This window comes from Phyllobates terribilis, unplaced genomic scaffold, assembly GCF_046119375.1.
Source record: "Phyllobates terribilis strain yellow unplaced genomic scaffold, ASM4611937v1 Scaffold_11__3_contigs__length_659146591, whole genome shotgun sequence".
Lineage (NCBI taxonomy): Eukaryota > Metazoa > Chordata > Amphibia > Anura > Dendrobatidae > Phyllobates > Phyllobates terribilis.
The window spans coordinates 527,547,327-527,569,747 of record NW_027362771.1 but is presented as its reverse complement, the minus strand read 5'-3'; positions in this window follow the sequence as shown (position 1 = coordinate 527,569,747).

Below are 22,421 nucleotides of genomic sequence, written 5' to 3'. Positions count from 1 at the left end.
GCAGATGGTCACGTGACCGCAAAACACAAGATGGAAAAAACAAACAGGAGGGTTCTAACAACTCCCTCAGCATCTTCTGCAACTTTTCCCTCCTTGAGAGAGTACCCCGCGCCTCAGGGCCTGTACAGTGGAAGGGTCTGAGAAAACTGTCCCAGAACTTTGACAGGGTTCCTCTGTCTCTGCTGGATTGCATTTGTGTCTGTCTCGCCTGTACTCCTTGGTTGTTCAACGAACTGTGACCTCTGCCACCAACGTTTTCACATGGGCATTTTTTTAATAATTCCACAACAAGGGCCTTCTCGTAGTGCCCCATTTTATTAGACCTGTCCTGCGTGGAAATAACAGACAGAAAGTTCTCCATGTAGCGTGGGTCTAGAAGTGTCACCAACCAATGACTGTCATCCAAAATTTGGACAACGCGAGGGTCACGGGAAAGGCAGCATAACATAAACTCAGCCATGTGTTCCAGACTGCAAAAAGGCAAGACTTCCGTGTCCTCACCAAGAGGACGACTGATCATGCTCTCCTCCTCATCCTCCTCCTCTTCCTCCTCCTCCCTGTCCTCAGGCCATCCACGCTGAACAGACGGTATGACAGTTGTGCAGGTAGTACTGTCTATAGTGCAGGAGACTAGCTCCTGTTCTTTCTCCTCCTCCTCCTCTTCCTCATTGTCACCCAATCCACGTTGGGATGAGATGAGGCTGGGCTGTCTGGAATTACCCTGTATGGTTCCTTGCTCCATCTCATCGTGCTACGACTGCAATGCATCCTCTTTAATTGTGAGCAGAGAGCATTTAAGAAGATAGAGAAGCGGGATGGTGATGCTAATTATGGCATCATCGCCGCTCACCATCTTGGTGGAGTCCTCAAAGTTTTGGAGGATGGTACAAATGTCTGACATCCATGTCCACTCCTGAGGATTTATGTGTGGAGTCTGACCTGAATACAGATGGCCTTGTTGATGCTGGTAGTCAACAACTGCCCTCTTCTGCTCACAAATCCTTCCCAACATCTGCAATGTAGAGTTCCAACGCGTGGGGACATCGCAGATCAGTCGGTGAGCTGGAAGCTGCAAATGCTGCTGAAGCACGGCAAGGGCGGCGGAAGCTGTAGCTGACTTTCTAAAATGGGCACACAGGCGGCGTACTTTGACAAGCAGATCTGGCAGATCCGGGTAGTTTTTGAGAAACCACTGAACCAAGAGGTTAGGCATGGTACGTATGTGAGCTCGGCATGGTACGTATGTGAGGCAGGCATGGTACGTATGTGAGCTCGCCTCGCCTCAGAGCCGCCACCAGGTTCCGGCCATTGTTACACACGACCATGCCTGGCTGTGGTGTCAGCGGTGTCAGCCACAGATCTGCCTGCTCTTTCAGAGCTGTCCACATTTCTTCAGCATTGTGCGGTTTGTCACCTAAATATATTAGCTTCAGCACAGCCTGTTGGCGCTTGGCCGAGGCAGTGCTGCAGTGCTTACGACTGATGTGGTCATTTCGGAGATAGAGGCTGAAGAGGAGGTGCAGGAGCTGTAGAATATGGGAGCAACCCTGATTGACCCAGGGTCCACAATCCTCGGCATCGGGAGGACGTGTTCCGTCCCAAGGTCCGACTGGGTCCCAGCTTCCACTACATTAACCCAGTGTGCGTCAGCAAGATGTACTGTCCCTGCCCACAAGCACTTGTCCACGTGTCCGTGGTTAGGTGGACTTTACCAGTAACTGTGTTGTTGAGGGCACGTCTAATGTTGTGGGACATGTGCTCGTGTAATGCGGGGACGGCACAACGGGAGAAATAGTGGCGGCTGGGTACCAAGTACCGAGGGACGGCCGCCGCCATCAAGTTGTGGAAAGCTTTCGTCTCCACGAGCCTAAAAGGCAGCATTTCGAGTGCAAGCATTCACAAAATGTGTGAATTTAGTAGTGTGGCCTGTGGGGCGTTGGCTGCATATTTGCGCTTGTGTTCCAAAGACTGGCGTAGAGACAACTGAACGCTGCGCTGGGACAAGGACGTGGACGTGCTTGCTGATGGTGCTAGTTGAGCGTGTTCAACGACAGGTGCAGGGCAGGAGGCATCTTGGCATGCGCCATGAACAGTGGATTGGCGTGCATGCATAACAGCGGAACAAGCAGTGGTGTCACCCGCAGAAACTGTTGCTGGACCCTGGGGTTCGGCCCACTTAGTCGGGTGCTTTGCTGCCATGTGCCTGATCACTGATCATGCTTGTGGTGGTCAGGCTGCTAGTTCTGCTACCCTTGCTGATGCTGGCCTGGCAGATGGTGCAAATGGTCTTTTTGGGGTTATCTGCAGAGTCTTTAAAAAATAACCAGACTCCGGAAGACCTAACAGTTGTTCTGGCAACTTCCGTCGTGTTGGCGTTACGAGGAACGCTATCCTGCCTTGTGTCTGCAGCCACCACACTGCTTCTTCCTGCCTGTTGTGGTGCTATACCTCCCTCCCTCTGTGTGCTGCTGTCCTCACTCTGTATGTCCCCCTGCCAGGTTGGGTCAGTTATTATATCATCCACCACCTCGTCTTCCACTTCCGCACCCTGGTCCTCCTCCTGACTTTCTGGCAATTGTGTCTCATCATCATCATCCACCTCTTGCGACAATAATTGCACTTTCCCACAGTCACCTTCGTGTGAACGTGGCTGCTCCAGTATTTGGGCATCGCTACACGCGTTCTCCTCTTGACTCACTTGAAGCTGGCCGAGCGAGAGGTCCGAATCTACAAATGGAAAAGTGAACAGCTCTTCGGAGTGTCCAAGTGTGGGATCAGTTGTCTCCGGGCACTCGGCATGGTGGGAGGAAGGAAGATCAGGGTGAGGAATATGTGGTCCAGACACACGGCTACTGAGACTTGACCGTGTGGAAGACAGAGTGGTGGTGGTGGTGGCAAAGTGACTGGAAGCATTATCTGTTATCCAACCAATAACCTTTTGACACTGCTCTGTGTTTAATAGTGGTGTTCTACGGTCCCCTAGTAATTGGAACAGGAAGGTCAAGCGACAAGATGTGGGTGTTTGTTGTGCCACAATTTCAGCTTGCCCACGGCCACATCCTCGGGCTCTGCATTCACCATCATGTCCACTTTCCCGTCCCTTGCCACGCACCTTGCCCATTTTTAATGGAGGACAATATTTGCCACGTTCACGAGAAATGGCTGATTTTGGAACCCAGTTATATGTGATACGTCTGACAGAGAACTACAATTTTAAATAGCAGGCCTGTAATTTACTAATATTATTCCACACCGAGACCTAGTGTGAATAGTTTGACTGACACACTGCAACAGAATGGAAATGAAAGAAATGTCTGATTTTGGAACAGTCTTATAGGTGATATATCTGACAGAGAACCACGATTTTAAATAGCAGGCCTGTAATTTACTAATACTATTCTACACAGAGACCTAGTGTGAATAGCTTGACCGACACACTGCAACTAAATGAAAATGGAAGAAATGGCTGATTTTGGAACACGCTTATAGGTGATATGTCTGACAGAGAACCACGGTTTTAAATAGCAGGCCTGTAATTTACTAATACTATTCTACACAGAGACCTAGTGTGAATAGCTTGACCGACACACTCCAAAGAAATGAAAACGGAAGAAATGGCTGATTTTGGAACAGTCTTATAGGTGATATGTCTGACAGAGAACCACGGTTTTAAATAGCAGGCCTGTAATTTGCTAGTACTATTTTTCACAGACACCTAGTGTGAATAGATTGACTGACACACTGCAAGGAAATGAAAATGGAAGAAATGGCTGATTTTGGAACAGTCTTATAGGTGATATGTCTGACAGAGAACCACGGTTTTAAATAGCAGGCCTGTAATTTACTAATATTATTCTACACAGAGACCTAGTGTGAATAGCTTGACCGACACACTGCACAAGAATGGAAAAGGAGGCCAATATTTTCCATGTTCAGTTTAAATTTATGGATTTTTATTGCTGAAATATGGAACAGATCTGGCTTTATTCTGCAGTGAAAACAAGCACATGGAGCAGAAAAATGGTGTACTCTGGATTGCTTTTTAAGGAAATAACCAGGAGCATTTCGAGTGCAAGCATTCACAAAATGTGTGAATTTAGTAGTGTGGCCTGTGGGGCGTTGGCTGCATATTTGCGCTTGTGTTCCAAAGACTGGCGTAGAGACAACTGAACGCTGCGCTGGGACAAGGACGTGGACGTGCTTGCTGATGGTGCTAGTTGAGAGTGTTCAACGACAGGTGCAGGGCAGGAAGCATCTTGGCATGCGCCATGAACAGTGGATTGGCGTGCATGCATAACAGAAAAATGGTGTACTCTGGATTGCTTTTTAAGCAAATAACCAGGATTAAGATAAAACAAATTGCCCTGGCCCCTTATATCTGGGGCTATGTCTACAAATATTTGTAATTATTACAGCAGCAGCAGACAGGATGTTCAATGGACCCTCTTGTGCTTTATTAAACACTGCAGTCTGCCACATACACTGCCTGCCTGCCTAGCACTGATTATATGCAGCTGGATTAGTCCTCAGAAGGACTGTTAGTTCAGATGGATATATATATATATATATATATATATATATATATACAGTGCCTACAAGTAGTATTCAACCCCCTGCAGATTTAGCTGGTTTGATAAGATGCAAATAAGTTAGAGCCTTCAAACTGCAAACGAGAGTAGGTTTTATGAACAGAAGCATAAATCTTACAAACCAAAAAGTTATGTTGCTCAGCTGAATTTTATTAAATTTTAAACATAAAAGTGTGGGTCAATTATTATACAACCCCTATGTTTAATATTTTGTGGAATAACCCTTGTTTGCAATTACAGCTAATAATCGTCATTTATAAGACCTGATCAGGCCGGCACAGGTCTGTGGAGTTATCTTGGCCCACTCCTCCATGCAGATCTTCTCCAAGTTATCTAGGTTCTTTGGGTGTCTCATGTGGACTTTATTCTTGAGCTCCTTCCACAAGTTTTCAATTGGGTTAAGGTCAGGAGACTGACTAGGCCACTCCAACACCTTGACTTTTTCCCTCTTGAACCAGGCCTTGGTTTTCTTGGCTGTGTGCTTTGGGTCGTTGTCTTGTTGGAAGATGAAATTACGACCCATCTTAAGATCCTTGATGGAGGAGCGGAGGTTCTTGGCCAAAATCTCCAGGTAGGCCGTGCTATCCATCTTCCCATGGATGCGGACCAGATGGCCAGGCCCATTGGCTGAGAAACAGCCCCACAGCATGATGCTGCCACCACCATGCTTGACTGTAGGGATGGTATTCTTAGGGTCGTATGCAGTGCCATCCAGTCTCCAAACGTCATGTGTGTGGTTGGCACCAAAGATCTCGATCTTGGTCTCATCAGACCATAGAACCTTGAACCAGTCTGTCTCAGAGTCCTCCAAGTGATCATGAGCAAACTGTAGACGAGCCTTGACATGACGCTTTGAAAGTAAAGGTACCATACAGGCTCGTCTGGAACGGAGACCATTGCGGTGGAGTACGTTACTTATGGTATTGACTGAAACCAATGTCCCCACTGCCATGAGATCTTCCCGGAGCTCCTTCCTTGTTGTCCTTGGGTTAGCCTTGACTCTTCGGACAAGCCTGGCCTCGGCACGGGAGGACACTTTCAAAGGCTGTCCAGGCCGTGGAAGGCTAACAGTAGTTCCATAAGCCTTCCACTTACGGATGATGCTCCCAACAGTGGAGACAGGTAGGCCCAACTCCTTGGAAAGGGTTTTGTACCCCTTGCCAGCCTTGTGACCCTCCACGATCTTGTCTCTGATGGCCTTGGAATGCTCCTTTGTCTTTCCCATGTTGACCATGTCTGAGTGCTGTTCACAAGTTTGGGGAGGGTCTTAAATAGTCAGAAAAGGCTGGCAAAAGAGATCTTTAATCCACACATGTGAAGCTCATTATTCTTGGTGCCTGAACTACTTCTTAATACTTTAGGGGGACCAAACAAAATTCTTGTGGTTTGAGGGGTTGAATAATAAATGACACTCTGAATTAACTTTTAACGTTTTAAAAAAAAAAAATAAATAAATAACAAAAACAAAATTTGCTGCAGTGCATTTCCTACTTCCAGGCTGATCTACAGTACAAATGTCACAATGCCAAGTTAATTCCGCATGTGTCAACCAGCTAAATCTGCAGGGGGTTGAATACTACTTGTAGGCACTGTATATATATCTATATATATATATATGTTGTGGAATACCTATACTAACAGGACGTTCAATGGACCCTCTTGTGCTGTATAATGCACTGCAGTCTGCCACATACCCTTCCTCCCTGCCTAACACCACTGAATATATGCAGCTGGCTTAGTCCTCAGAAGGACTGTTAGTTCAGTTGGATATATATGTTGTGGAATACCTATACTAACTATAAAGAAGCAAATCTCTCCCTGACGCAGGAGCAACTCTCCCTACTCTGCCTTATTCCAGGGTAGACTGTGACGAGCATAGCGGCACCAGGTCTTATATAGACCTGATGATGCTGTGCGGCCAGCCAATCACTGTAATGCCACAACCAACATGACTATGGCATTACAGTGCATGGCAGGCAATCCCTGCATGTTCATTGGCTCTCTAAAGAGCGCCAAATATGCAGTGAGGGGACCCAAGTTCCTGCCCGAGCAACCCGGAAATACTCGCCGAGCGCCGAGCTTGTCGAGCACCGTGATGCTCGGGCGAGTACTGAGCTTTGGCGAGCACGTTCGCTCATTATACTTTTCCTCTGATTGTTCCACTCCTGGTTTTGTGGCCTTACACATTTCATGAGTTTCACTAAACTCTTAAGACTTGAGCCATTATAGTACACTTTATATCCAGAAGTAAGTGGATACCCATACAAATGATTGAGTCTAGATGCAAATATGTGCATACAATAAAGCACACAGCCATACAATCTCCATAGACAAGCATAGGTAAAAGTTTGTGTCATATTGTTATATCCATCCAACTTGGTCTCATGTTTAAAATTTGTGATCAATTGGATCTTCCTGTAAATGTGAGTATTGTGAGGTGGAAGCATCTAGAATAGGAAAACCCTCAGCTATGAAAAGGTAGCCCACAGAAACCCACCGAGGGCAGCCAATGACAGCTGTGCATGTTTTATGTAAAAATCACTGTTAATCACTCACAACAAAGCTCCAGGCGGCCTCTGCATGTGACATCAGTGCGAGAACTGCGCATCGGGGGCTTCATGTACAGGGCTTCCATGCTCGAGCAGCTGCCCACAAGCCTGAGTTCAACTAGCATAATGCCAAAAGCCAGCTGGGGAGCATAAAACATGTCATCACTGGTCTCACAGGCAGTAGAAAAGTGGCTTCTAAAACTTTTTTTTTAATGAACCACCGCTACATTGTGATGAAGATATCAAATACCCTCCAGTACCTATATTACAACCACAGCCACACCAACCACACACCACCATGAAGTGTCCATATTAGCCCTAAAGCTACGCTCCCACAATTAGCTTTTAGTGAGTTTTGATGTTGCAGATTTTCTGCACCTATTATGTAAAATAGGATATTTGCATTTTTTGTAAAATATGAACCGTAAAGAACTCACCAAAAACTCATCATGGGAATGTAGCCTAACAGTGCAACTAAATACTTTCTTGCAGTGCACATAATACCTTCTTCACAGTGTAGCACCACATTCCTCCCCATCTGTGCCATATAAACCCCACAGTGCAGCACCACATACCACCCCAGCTATGCCATACACACACAACAGTGCAGCACCACATACCTCCCCAACTGTTCTATACACACACCTCAGTGCAGCACCATATACCTCCCCATCTGTGCCATAGAACACATCAGTGCAACACCACATACCTCCCCAGCCGTGCCATATAAACACCACAATGCAGCACCACATACAGTGGTGTAAAAAAAGTGTTTGCCCTCTTCCTGATTTCCTATTATTTTGCAAGTTTGCCACACTTAAATGTTTCAGATCACAAAATAAATGTAAATATTAGACAAAGATAACACAAGTAATCACAAAATGCAGTTTGTAAATGAACGTTTTTATTATTAAGGGAAAAAGAAATCCAAACCTACAGGGTCCTGTGTGAAAAAGTAATTGCCCCCTAAACCTAATAACTGGTTAGGACACCCTTAGCAGCAACAACTGTAGTCAAGCCTTTGCGATAACTGGCAATGAGTCTTTTACAACATTCTGGAGGAATTTTGGCCACTCATCTTTGCAAAATTGCTGTAATTCAGCCACATTGGAGGGTTTCCGAGCATGAACCGCCTTTTTAAGGTCATGCCACAGAATCTCAATCGTATTAAGGTCAGGACTTTGACTATGCCACTCCAAAGTCTTAATTTTGTTTTTCTTAAGCCATTCAGAGGTGGACTTGCTGGTGTGTTTTGGATCATTGTCCTGCTGCATAACCCAGTGCGCTTCAGCTTGAGGTCATGAAAAGATGGAGGGACATTCTCCGTCAGGACAGCAGAATTCATGGGTCTATTTACCACAGCAAGTCTTCCAGGTCCTGGGTCCTGAAGCAGCAAAACAGCCCCAGACCATCACACTGCCACCACCATATTTTACTGTTGGTATGATGTTCCTTTTCTGAAATGCTGTGTCACTTCTACGCCAGATGTAATGGGACATGCACCTTCCAAAAAGTTCAATTTTTGTCTTGTCAGTCCACAGAGTATTCTCCCAAAAGTCTTGGTGATCATCAAGAAGTTTTCTGGAAAAACTGAGACAAGCCATTATGTTCTTTTTGCTCAGCAGTGGTTTTCGTCTTGGAACTCTGCCATGCATGCCATTTTTGCCTAGTCTCTTTCTTATGGGATAGTCATGAACACTGACCTTAACTGAGGCAAATGAGGCCTGCAGTTCTTGGATGTTGTTGTGGGGTCTTTTGTGACCTCTTGGATGAGTCATCGCTGTGTTCTTGGGGTAATTTTGGTCGGCCGGCAACTCCTGGGAAGGTTCACCACTGTTCCATGTTTTCGCCATTTGTGGATAATGGCTCTCACTGTGGTTCGCTGGAGTCCGAAAGGTTTAGAAATGGCTTTACAACCTTTTCCAGTCTGATAGATCTCAATTACTTTGTTACGCATTTGTTCCTGAATTTCTTTGGATCGCAGCATGATGTCTAGCTTTTGAGGATCTTTTGGTCTACTTCACTTTGTCAGGCAGGTCCTATTTAAGCTATTTCTTGACTGACAACAGGTGTGGCAGTAATCAGAAAACCTAAACAGAAAAGAAATACCAAAAGTATGAGCCTATATAATTGCCAATGAATACCACGTAATAAACAAGAAAAGCAAAAAAATGTATTAAAAAAAGGCAAAATCAGTCATTTATATTACATTTATTGAGCCATGATCAAGGACATGATAGGATAGAAACACAACAGACAATATAAAAACAAGAAATATTAAAATGAGGGGATCACCTCATTTTTATAATTTTGTGTTTTTATATTGTCTGTTGTGTTTTGTGGCAGTAATTAGGCATGTGTAACATACCTGGCGGCGTCCTTGCATAGTGGTCCATCTCCCACTGTGCAAGAGTGCACACTTGATCTCCAGTCCAGAATGTCTCTCTGGCTTCCCTCCATGCTGTCAGTTTGTGTCTGTTTCTGCTGCTTAAGGGCGGCGCCCGATCACTTCCTGCTTTTTGTACCTGCTGTGGGTCACACCCCTTGTGCGTCCTCAGCCTATTGCTGTCTGTCACCTGGTATTTAACCCAGCTGCCCCAATCAATCCCTGCCTGAGCATTGTGTTTCATTCAGTATGTGCTTGCACTCTGAAGGTGCCAGGTCCCGTTCTGTGTTCTCTTGTCTGCCTATCCTGGAGGCTGTATTTCCAGGCCTGTCTGAACACGCTCCTAGCCTGTTCCTCCCGCCTTCTAGGGGCCGATTACCTAGACCCGCTCCTGTATCTTGTCTGTCCTGTCTGAACACGCTCCTTGCCTGTTCGTCCCGCCTCTCTGGTGGCCGTATTCCCAGACCTGCTCCTGTATTCCGCTGCAGTGTCGGTCTCCTCCGTACACTCAGTTCCAGTCTGAACTCTCTCCTATCTTTTACCTGTTTTTTCTCTATGTCCGTTCCTTTCCTTTTTCTGCAGAGTCTGAACTCGTACCTAACTCCTGCTTGTTGTCTCTGTACTCCCGTTTGTGAGTTTGTGGTCCACTCGCTACTTCACTGCAAGTACCCTGTGGGTATCTGGCTCTGCCTTTCCCTTCCTGTCTGTTCCGTGTGAGCAGAGCCCTGTCCCCCCTGCTCTGCCTTGCTCACCGCTCCGGCGGTTCTAGCCTGCTCTACTCTTGCTCACCGTTCCAGGCGGCCTGGTCCTGCTCTACTCTTGCTCACCGCTCCAGGCGGTCTCGTCTTGCTCTGCCCTTGCTCACTGCTCCAGGCGGTCTCGTCCTGCTCTGCTCTTGCTTACCGCTCCAGGCGGTCTCGTCCTGCTCTTGCTCACCGCTCCAGGCGGTCTCATCCTGCTCTGCTCTTGCTCACCGCTCCAGGCGGTCTCGTCCTGCTCTGCTCTTGCTCACCGCTCCAGGCGGTCTCGTCCTGCTCTGCTCTTGCTCACCGCTCCAGGCGGTCTCGTCCTGCTCTTGCTCACCGCTCCAGGCGGTCTTGTCCTGCCCTGCTCTTGCTCACCGCTCCAGGCGGTCTCGTCCTGCTCTGCTCTTGCTCACCGCTCCAGGCGGTCTCGTCCTGCTCTGCTCTTGCTCACCGCTCCAGGCGGTCTCGTCCTGCTCTGCTCTTGCTCACCGCTCCAGGCGGTCTCGTCCTGCTTTGCTCTTGCTCACCGCTCCAGGCGGTCTCGTCCTGCTTTGCTCTTGCTCACCGCTCCAGACGGTCTCACAGACACCTAGTGTGAATAGCTTGACTGACACACTGCAAGGAAATGAAAATGGAAGAAATGGCTGATTTTGGAACAGTCTTATAGGTGATATGTCTGACAGAGAACCACGGTTTTAAATAGCAGGCCTGTAATTTACTAATATTATTCTACACAGAGACCTCGTGTGAATAGCTTGACCGACACACTGCACAAGAATGGAAAAGGAGGCCAATATTTTCCATGTTCAGTTTAAATTTCTGGATTTTTATTGCTGAAATATGGAACAGATCTGGCTTTATTCTGCAGTGAAAACAAGCACATGGAGCAGAAAAATGGTGTACTCTGGATTGCTTTTTAAGGAAATAACCAGGAGCATTTCGAGTGCAAGCATTCACAAAATGTGTGAATTTAGTAGTGTGGCCTGTGGGGCGTTGGCTGCATATTTGCGCTTGTGTTCCAAAGACTGGCGTAGAGACAACTGAACGCTGCGCTGGGACAAGGACGTGGACGTGCTTGCTGATGGTGCTAGTTGAGAGTGTTCAACGACAGGTGCAGGGCAGGAGGCATCTTGGCATGCGCCATGAACAGTGGATTGGCGTGCATGCATAACAGAAAAATGGTGTACTCTGGATTGCTTTTTAAGCAAATAACCAGGATTAAGATAAAACAAATTGCCCTGGCCCCTTATATCTGGGGCTATGTCTACAAATATTTGTAATTATTACAGCAGCAGCAGACAGGATGTTCAATGGACCCTCTTGTGCTTTATTAAACACTGCAGTCTGCCACATACACTGCCTGCCTGCCTAGCACTGATTATATGCAGCTGGATTAGTCCTCAGAAGGACTGTTAGTTCAGATGGATATATATATATATATACAGTGCCTACAAGTAGTATTCAACCCCCTGCAGATTTAGCTGGTTTGATAAGATGCAAATAAGTTAGAGCCTTCAAACTGCAAACGAGAGTAGGTTTTATGAACAGAAGCATAAATCTTACAAACCAAAAAGTTATGTTGCTCAGTTGAATTTTATTAAATTTTAAACATAAAAGTGTGGGTCAATTATTATACAACCCCTATGTTTAATATTTTGTGGAATAACCCTTGTTTGCAATTACAGCTAATAATCGTCATTTATAAGACCTGATCAGGCCGGCACAGGTCTGTGGAGTTATCTTGGCCCACTCCTCCATGCAGATCTTCTCCAAGTTATCTAGGTTCTTTGGGTGTCTCATGTGGACTTTATTCTTGAGCTCCTTCCACAAGTTTTCAATTGGGTTAAGGTCAGGAGACTGACTAGGCCACTCCAACACCTTGACTTTTTCCCTCTTGAACCAGGCCTTGGTTTTCTTGGCTGTGTGCTTTGGGTCGTTGTCTTGTTGGAAGATGAAATTACGACCCATCTTAAGATCCTTGATGGAGGAGCGGAGGTTCTTGGCCAAAATCTCCAGGTAGGCCGTGCTATCCATCTTCCCATGGATGCGGACCAGATGGCCAGGCCCATTGGCTGAGAAACAGCCCCACAGCATGATGCTGCCACCACCATGCTTGACTGTAGGGATGGTATTCTTGGGGTCGTATGCAGTGCCATCCAGTCTCCAAACGTCATGTGTGTGGTTGGCACCAAAGATCTCGATCTTGGTCTCATCAGACCATAGAACCTTGAACCAGTCTGTCTCAGAGTCCTCCAAGTGATCATGAGCAAACTGTAGACGAGCCTTGACATGACGCTTTGAAAGTAAAGGTACCATACAGGCTCGTCTGGAACGGAGACCATTGCGGTGGAGTACGTTACTTATGGTATTGACTGAAACCAATGTCCCCACTGCCATGAGATCTTCCCGGAGCTCCTTCCTTGTTGTCCTTGGGTTAGCCTTGACTCTTCGGACAAGCCTGGCCTCGGCACGGGAGGACACTTTCAAAGACTGTCCAGGCCGTGGAAGGCTAACAGTAGTTCCATAAGCCTTCCACTTACGGATGATGCTCCCAACAGTGGAGACAGGTAGGCCCAACTCCTTGGAAAGGGTTTTGTACCCCTTGCCAGCCTTGTGACCCTCCACGATCTTGTCTCTGATGGCCTTGGAATGCTCCTTTGTCTTTCCCATGTTGACCATGTCTGAGTGCTGTTCACAAGTTTGGGGAGGGTCTTAAATAGTCAGAAAAGGCTGGCAAAAGAGATCTTTAATCCACACATGTGAAGCTCATTATTCTTGGTGCCTGAACTACTTCTTAATACTTTAGGGGGACCAAACAGAATTCTTGTGGTTTGAGGGGTTGAATAATAAATGACACTCTGAATTAACTTTTAACGTTTTTTAAAAAAAAAATAAATAAATAACAAAAACAAAATTTGCTGCAGTGCATTTCCTACTTCCAGGCTGATCTACAGTACAAATGTCACAATGCCAAGTTAATTCCGCATGTGTCAACCAGCTAAATCTGCAGGGGGTTGAATACTACTTGTAGGCACTGTATATATATATATATATATGTTGTGGAATACCTATACTAACAGGACGTTCAATGGACCCTCTTGTGCTGTATAATGCACTGCAGTCTGCCACATACCCTTCCTCCCTGCCTAACACCACTGAATATATGCAGCTGGCTTAGTCCTCAGAAGGACTGTTAGTTCAGTTGGATATATATGTTGTGGAATACCTATACTAACTATAAAGAAGCAAATCTCTCCCTGACGCAGGAGCAACTCTCCCTACTCTGCCTTATTCCAGGGTAGACTGTGACGAGCATAGCGGCACCAGGTCTTATATAGACCTGATGATGCTGTGCGGCCAGCCAATCACTGTAATGCCACAACCAACATGACTATGGCATTACAGTGCATGGCAGACAATCCCTGCATGTTCATTGGCTCCCTAAAGAGCGCCAAGCATGCAGTGAGGGGACCCAAGTTCCTGCCCGAGCAACCCGGAAATACTCGCCGAGCGCCGAGCTTGTCGAGCACCGTGATGCTCGGGCGAGTACTGAGCTTTGGCGAGCACGTTCGCTCATTATACTTTTCCTCTGATTGTTCCACTCCTGGTTTTGTGGCCTTACACATTTCATGAGTTTCACTAAACTCTTAAGACTTGAGCCATTATAGTACACTTTATATCCAGAAGTAAGTGGATACCCATACAAATGATTGAGTCTAGATGCAAATATGTGCATACAATAAAGCACACAGCCATACAATCTCCATAGACAAGCATAGGTAAAAGTTTGTGTCATATTGTTATATCCATCCAACTTGGTCTCATGTTTAAAATTTGTGATCAATTGGATCTTCCTGTAAATGTGAGTATTGTGAGGTGGAAGCATCTAGAATAGGAAAACCCTCAGCTATGAAAAGGTAGCCCACAGAAACCCACCGAGGGCAGCCAATGACAGCTGTGCATGTTTTATGTAAAAATCACTGTTAATCACTCACAACAAAGCTCCAGGCGGCCTCTGCATGTGACATCAGTGCGAGAACTGCGCATCGGGGGCTTCATGTACAGGGCTTCCATGCTCGAGCAGCTGCCCACAAGCCTGAGTTCAACTAGCATAATGCCAAAAGCCAGCTGGGGAGCATAAAACATGTCATCACTGGTCTCACAGGCAGTAGAAAAGTGGCTTCTAAAACTTTTTTTTTAATGAACCACCGCTACATTGTGATGAAGATATCAAATACCCTCCAGTACCTATATTACAACCACAGCCACACCAACCACACACCACCATGAAGTGTCCATATTAGCCCTAAAGCTACGCTCCCACAATTAGCTTTTAGTGAGTTTTGATGTTGCAGATTTTCTGCACCTATTATGTAAAATAGGATATTTGCATTTTTTGTAAAATATGAACCGTAAAGAACTCACCAAAAACTCATCATGGGAATGTAGCCTAACAGTGCAACTAAATACTTTCTTGCAGTGCACATAATACCTTCTTCACAGTGTAGCACCACATTCCTCCCCATCTGTGCCATATAAACCCCACAGTGCAGCACCACATACCACCCCAGCTATGCCATACACACACAACAGTGCAGCACCACATACCTCCCCAACTGTTCTATACACACACCTCAGTGCAGCACCATATACCTCCCCATCTGTGCCATAGAACACATCAGTGCAACACCACATACCTCCCCAGCCGTGCCATATAAACACCACAATGCAGCACCACATACAGTGGTGTAAAAAAAGTGTTTGCCCTCTTCCTGATTTCCTATTATTTTGCAAGTTTGCCACACTTAAATGTTTCAGATCACAAAATAAATGTAAATATTAGACAAAGATAACACAAGTAATCACAAAATGCAGTTTGTAAATGAACGTTTTTATTATTAAGGGAAAAAGAAATCCAAACCTACAGGGTCCTGTGTGAAAAAGTAATTGCCCCCTAAACCTAATAACTGGTTAGGACACCCTTAGCAGCAACAACTGTAGTCAAGCCTTTGCGATAACTGGCAATGAGTCTTTTACAACATTCTGGAGGAATTTTGGCCACTCATCTTTGCAAAATTGCTGTAATTCAGCCACATTGGAGGGTTTCCGAGCATGAACCGCCTTTTTAAGGTCATGCCACAGAATCTCAATCGTATTAAGGTCAGGACTTTGACTATGCCACTCCAAAGTCTTAATTTTGTTTTTCTTAAGCCATTCAGAGGTGGACTTGCTGGTGTGTTTTGGATCATTGTCCTGCTGCATAACCCAGTGCGCTTCAGCTTGAGGTCATGAAAAGATGGAGGGACATTCTCCGTCAGGACAGCAGAATTCATGGGTCTATTTACCACAGCAAGTCTTCCAGGTCCTGGGTCCTGAAGCAGCAAAACAGCCCCAGACCATCACACTGCCACCACCATATTTTACTGTTGGTATGATGTTCCTTTTCTGAAATGCTGTGTCACTTCTACGCCAGATGTAATGGGACATGCACCTTCCAAAAAGTTCAATTTTTGTCTTGTCAGTCCACAGAGTATTCTCCCAAAAGTCTTGGTGATCATCAAGAAGTTTTCTGGAAAAACTGAGACAAGCCATTATGTTCTTTTTGCTCAGCAGTGGTTTTCGTCTTGGAACTCTGCCATGCATGCCATTTTTGCCTAGTCTCTTTCTTATGGGAGAGTCATGAACACTGACCTTAACTGAGGCAAATGAGGCCTGCAGTTCTTGGATGTTGTTGTGGGGTCTTTTGTGACCTCATGGATGAGTCATCGCTGTGCTCTTGGGGTAATTTTGGTCGGCCGGCAACTCCTGGGAAGGTTCACCACTGTTCCATGTTTTCGCCATTTGTGGATAATGGCTCTCACTGTGGTTCGCTGGAGTCCGAAAGGTTTAGAAATGGCTTTACAACCTTTTCCAGTCTGATAGATCTCAATTACTTTGTTGCGCATTTGTTCCTGAATTTCTTTGGATCGCAGCATGATGTCTAGCTTTTGAGGATCTTTTGGTCTACTTCACTTTGTCAGGCAGGTCCTATTTAAGCTATTTCTTGACTGACAACAGGTGTGGCAGTAATCAGAAAACCTAAACAGAAAAGAAATACCAAAAGTATGAGCCTATATAATTGCCAATGAATACCACGTAATAAACAAGAAAAGCAAAAAAATGTATTAAAAAAAGGCAAAATCAGTCATTTATATTACATTTATTGAGCCATGATCAAGGACATGATAGGATAGAAACACAACAGACAATATAAAAACAAGAAATATTAAAATGAGGGGATCACCTCATTTTTATAATTTTGTGTTTTTATATTGTCTGTTGTGTTTTGTGGCAGTAATCAGGCATGTGTAACATACCTGGCGGCGTCCTTGCATAGTGGTCCATCTCCCACTGTGCAAGAGCGCACACTTGATCTCCAGTCCAGAATGTCTCTCTGGCTTCCCTCCATGCTGTCAGTTTGTGTCTGTTTCTGCTGCTTAAGGGCGGCGCCCGATCACTTCCTGCTTTTTGTACCTGCTGTGGGTCACACCTCTTGTGCGTCCTCAGCCTATTGCTGTCTGTCACCTGGTATTTAACCCAGCTGCCCCAATCAATCCCTGCCTGAGCATTGTGTTTCATTCAGTATGTGCTTGCACTCTGAAGGTGCCAGGTCCCGTTCTGTGTTCTCTTGTCTGCCTATCCTGGAGGCTGTATTTCCAGGCCTGTCTGAACACGCTCCTAGCCTGTTCCTCCCGCCTTCTAGGGGCCGATTACCTAGACCCGCTCCTGTATCTTGTCCGTCCTGTCTGAACACTCTCCTTGCCTGTTCGTCCCGCCTCTCTGGGGGCCGTATTCCCAGACCCGCTCCTGTATTCCGCTGCAGTGTCGGTCTCCTCCGTACACTCAGTTCCAGTCTGAACTCTCTCCTATCTTTTACCTGTTTTTTCTCTATGTCCGTTCCTTTCCTTTTTCTGCAGAGTCTGAACTCGTACCTAACTCCTGCTTGTTGTCTCTGTACTCCCGTTTGTGAGTTTGTGGTCCACTCGCTACTTCACTGCAAGTACCCTGTGGGTATTTGGCTCTGCCTTTCCCTTTCTGTCTGTTCCGTGTGAACAGAGCCCTGTCCCCCCTGCTCTGCCTTGCTCACCGCTCCGGCGGTTCTAGCCTGCTCTACTCTTGCTCACCGCTCCAGGCGGCCTCGTCCTGCTCTACTCTTGCTCACCGCTCCAGGCGGTCTCGTCCTGCTCTGCCCTTGCTCACCGCTCCAGGCGGTCTCGTCCTGCTCTGCTCTTGCTCACCGCTCCAGGCGGTCTCGTCCTGCTCTTGCTCACCGCTCCAGGCGGTCTCGTCCTGCTCTGCTCTTGCTCACCGCTCCAGGCGGTCTCGTCCTGCTCTGCTCTTGCTCACCGCTCCAGGCGGTCTCGTCCTGCTCTGCTCTTGCTCACTGCTCCAGGCGGTCTCGTCCTGCTTTGCTCTTGCTCACCGCTCCAGGCGGTCTCGTCCTGCTCTGCCCTTGCTCACCGCTCCAGGCGGTCTCGTCCTTCTCTGCTCTTGCTCACCGCTCCAGGCGGTCTCGTCCTGCTCTTGCTCACCGCTCCAGGCGGTCTCATCCTGCTCTGCTCTTGCTCACCGCTCCAGGCGGTCTCGTCCTGCTCCGCTCTTGCTCACCGCTCCAGGCGGTCTCGTCCTGCTCTTGCTCACCGCTCCAGGCGGTCTCGTCCTGCTCTGCTCTTGCTCACCGCTCCAGGCGGTCTCGTCCTGCTTTGCTCTTGCTCACCGCTCCAGGCGGTCTCGTCCTGCTCTGCTCTTGCTCACCGCTCCAAGCGGTCTCGTCCTGCTCTGCTCTTGCTCACCGCTCCAGGCGGTCTCGTCCTGCTCTGCTCTTGCTCACCGCTCCAGGCAGTCTCGTCCTGCTCTGCTCTTGCTCACCGCTCCAGGCGGTCTCGTCCTGCTCTGCTCTTGCTCACCGCTCCAGGCGGTCTCGTCCTGCTCTGCTCTTGCTCACCGCTCCAGGCGGTCTCGTCCTGCCCTGCTCTTGCTCACCGCTCCAGGCGGTCTCGTCCTGCCCTGCTCTCCCTCACCTCTCTGGGCGGCCTCACTCTGCTGTGTTTGTCCGCCACATCTGTGGTTCTGTTCCAGAGTCCCAGTGTGTACTGGGTCCTATCCCGCCTGTGTTCCTACCTGCTAGTGCCTTCCTGTCTGCACTCTAGCCGTGCTTGCCTGTACCTCCCTGCCTGCATACCAGTCGTGCCTGCCTATTCCCACCAGTCTGTGTGCCAGCCTAACCAGTCTGTTCCTGTATTCCCCTGTGTGGGTCAACAGCCGTGTCCGGGGTCTGTCCTGGAGTAGCACCTGGTCCCTCTGCTCGGTTCCTCCTTGGTGCACTGGCGTCGTATGCCGTCGTGCGACCCTGGTCGGATCGGGTGAATACCTAGTTACGCCCCTCCAGGCATTCACTCTCCGGCACGGTCCAGTGGAATCACACGCACACGCCGCTCAGCCCGGGCGTGTGCATTACAGCATGTGTGTGGGTAGGGAAATTGAACTCAGTTTCCCAAAGATGTGAAAAACCACGGTTAATTTATGTTTTAAGGAGGGGAGGGGCAATCACTTTTTCACACAGCGCCCTGTAGGTTTGGATTTCTTTTTCCCTCAATAATAAAGACCTTCATTTAAAAACTACATTTTGTAGTTTTGTAGTTTGTGATTACTTGTGTTAGCTTTGTCTAATATTGAAATTCATTTTGTGATCTGAAATATTTAAGTGTGACAAACATGCAAACGAATAAGAAATCAGGAAGGGGCAAACACTTTTTCACACCACAATTCCTCCCCAGCTGTGACATATAAATGCCACAGTGCAGCACAACATACCTCCCCAGCTGTGCCATACACACACCACAGTGCAGCACCACATACCTCCCCAGCTATGCCATATAAACTTGGTGCTTGTGCGCTGTTTGCTCCCTGCTGCACAAACTGCTCTTGTAAGGTTGGCCTATGGTGGGGCTGTGGCCTATGCTGGAGCTGTAACCTATGCTGGGGCTGTGGCCTATGCTGGGGCTGTGGCCTATGCTGGGGCTGTGGCCTATGCTAGGGCTGTGGCCTATGGTGGGGCTGTGGCCTATGGTTGGGCTGGGGCTGTGACCTATGGTGGGGCTATGGCCTATGGTGGGGCTGGGGCCTATGCTGAGGTTGTGGCCTATGTTGGGACTGTGGCCTATGCTAGGTATGTGGCCTATGCTAGGGCTGTGGCCTATGGTGAGGCTGTGGCCTATGGTGAGGCTGTGGCCTATGGTTGGGTTATGGCCTATGCTGGGTCTGTGCCTATGGTGGGTCTGTGGCCTATGGTGGGTCTGTGGCCTATGGTGGGGCTGTGACCTATGCTAGGGCTGTGGCCTATGGTGAGGCTGTGACCTATGCTGCGGCTCTGGCCTATGCTGCGGCTGTGGCCTATGGTGTGGCTGTGGCCTATGCTGGGGCTGTGACCTATGGTGGGGCTTTGGCCTATGGTGGGGCTTTGGCCTATGCTGGGGCTGTGGCCTATGCTAGGGCTGTGGCCTATGGTGGGGCTGTGGCCTATGGTCTGTGCTGGGGCTGTGGCCGTGGCCTATGGTGGGGCTGTGGCCTATGTTGGGACTGTGGCCTATGTTGGGACTGTGGCCTATGCTAGGGCTGTGGCCTATGCTAGGGCTGTGGCCTATGGTGAGGCTGTGGCCTATGGTTGGGTTATGGCCTATGGTGTGGCTGGGGCCTATGCTGGGTCTGTTCCTATGGTGGGTGTGTGGCCTATGGTGGGGCTGTGGCCTATGGTGGGGCTGTGGCCTATGGTGGGGCTGTGACCTATGCTAGGGCTGTGGCCTATGGTGAGGCTGAGGTCTATGCTAGGGCTGTGGCCTATGCTGGGGCTGTGGCCTATGGTGGGGCTGGGGCTGTGACCTATGGTGGGGCTGGGGCCTATGCTGGGGCTGTGGCCTATGGTGGGGCTGGGGCTGTGACCTATGGTGGGGCTGGGGCCTATGCTGGGGCTGTGGCCTATGATGGGGTGGTCTCTAGACTTCTGATCCGTGCTGCCTTTTGACTCACTATCTTTGTACTGCGCTCACCAATGGTGACAAGTATGGGAAGCAGGCAAAGTGGGAATTTTTAGGAGGTAGAGGGGGCACAGGCCATGGCGCAGCAGCACTTATCTTGATTCCTGCAAAGTGCCGCTGTTTGGAGCAATGATTTTGCTGAAGTGTAAAATAAAGCCCCTATGAAATTGAATCAGGATTGTGTTGCGCTCCTCACCAGGCAGTGGGCCGCAGTTCGCCAGTATAGGGAAGATCATGTCATTCTCTAGCATGGCTGTGCCCTATGTACAAAGCGAGCACCAAAAAAATACAGGTCTCTGAGTTTGGAGTGGACGTACTCGAGTGACGTGAAAAGATTCCTGAACTCAGCCCCATCTAACACCTTTGAGATGAATTTGAACGCAGATTGCAATCTAGACCTTCTTGTCCATAATCAGTATCTGACCACACAAATGCTTTTTTGGCTGAATGGGCACAAGTTCCAAATGTTGAGGAAAGCGTTCCCATAAGAGAAGGGTGTTTCAGGGTAGTATAGTAAGAGCAGACCAACAAATACAGTACTGAGCAGTCAAAGTCACATTATTATATTGAAATCCAATGACTCACAGGTGACGTGTCCTCTGATTGTAGCCGCTTAGTCTGCTCCATCTAGCCCAGACTACCATGAAGGCTTCTTCCAGCTATGACTCCATACCGCAGAATTTCCTGCACATTCATATTTGGCTCATGACTTTTGCAGCTCATCTCTGCCCTTAGTAACATTTCTGTTAACTCTCATTCCCCATCTGCAAGACAAAAAAACTAACAGGCAGGTAGTTGCTGACTAGTTACCAACTACCTGCCTGATCTATTCAGCGCCGGCTCAGAGCAGTCATTTACAGCTCTTGTCAGCGACTAAGTTGCTCCACGTCAATAGAGCAGCTCTTCCTCTTCCGGGCTGCCCTGCCGATGGGGTGTGACTGCCAACGTCATGCTGATTGACAGCCAGCTTCCCACATTTTTGCAGTTGGCAGTCACCCCCTGTCAACAGAGCAGAAGAGAAGCCAATGGGGCATCAATAGGACATCAGTGGAAGCCGCAGAATTGCTGGCAGAAGCAGTCAGTGACCGCTCTGTGTGGGCAGAGATCTGCACTGGGCCGAACAGGCAGGTAGTTAGTAACTACCTACCCGTTAATTCTTAATCCCATAGTAAAAAATTAATATAGACTTGAATAACCCCTTTAAATAATTGAGCTTAGTAATTGACAACTGGAAGCGGTGAAGGCTGAACATTGATTGCTGCCCTTTAATCTGACAGTCCCTTCCATTCATTTACAGGCAGGAAAGAACATAGAAGACAACAGACTTTATTCTGTTGTGTAGATCCAGCATAAGCTTAGCCTCCAATATATCATAAAATATTTTACAAAAGATTTCTTTCTATTTGAAAAGTTTTCTAATTGTTGCTTTATCTCCCTCCCTCCTTTCCCCAGAACCGTTTATTACACTGCACACAATATATGATTGTATTACCGCTGACTACTTGACAGGTTTCTCTACATCCAAGGAAAATTAAGCCTACTGACACACAATGAATCATCCAAGAATCATCTCCTGCTTAGGAAATCGCTCGCATTTCATTCCCAACACAATAAAGAATATAGAAACTGCTAGATAGTAGGAGCAGATCACAGATCCATTCGATGAAGCCATGGTGCCAAGCAGCACGTTGGGTGGCCTCCTTTTTTTGCCAGTACCGTCTTCCTTTTTTGACCTATTTTAGTTTTGCTGCAAAAAAAAAATTAGAGCAAGACCTGAGCTCACTAGGTTTTGTTGAATATTAGCAAAAGATGTTACCAATGACCAGTAACATTACTAAATCTCCGGAGGAGAACACATCATGACGCTCAGCCAGTGCCTACTTGTGTAGCCATAACCTTCGTGCCATAGTGTTTCTTACCTTTCTTATTTAGATCTGTATGTGGAATACAGATGAATTTTATATCCAGGCTCGGACTGGCCCACGGGGCAACAGGTAAATTCCCCGGTGGGCCCCTGTCCAGGAGTAAACCACCTACCACTCAACATGAGAAGAAGTTGGCTCAATACATTTGATTAT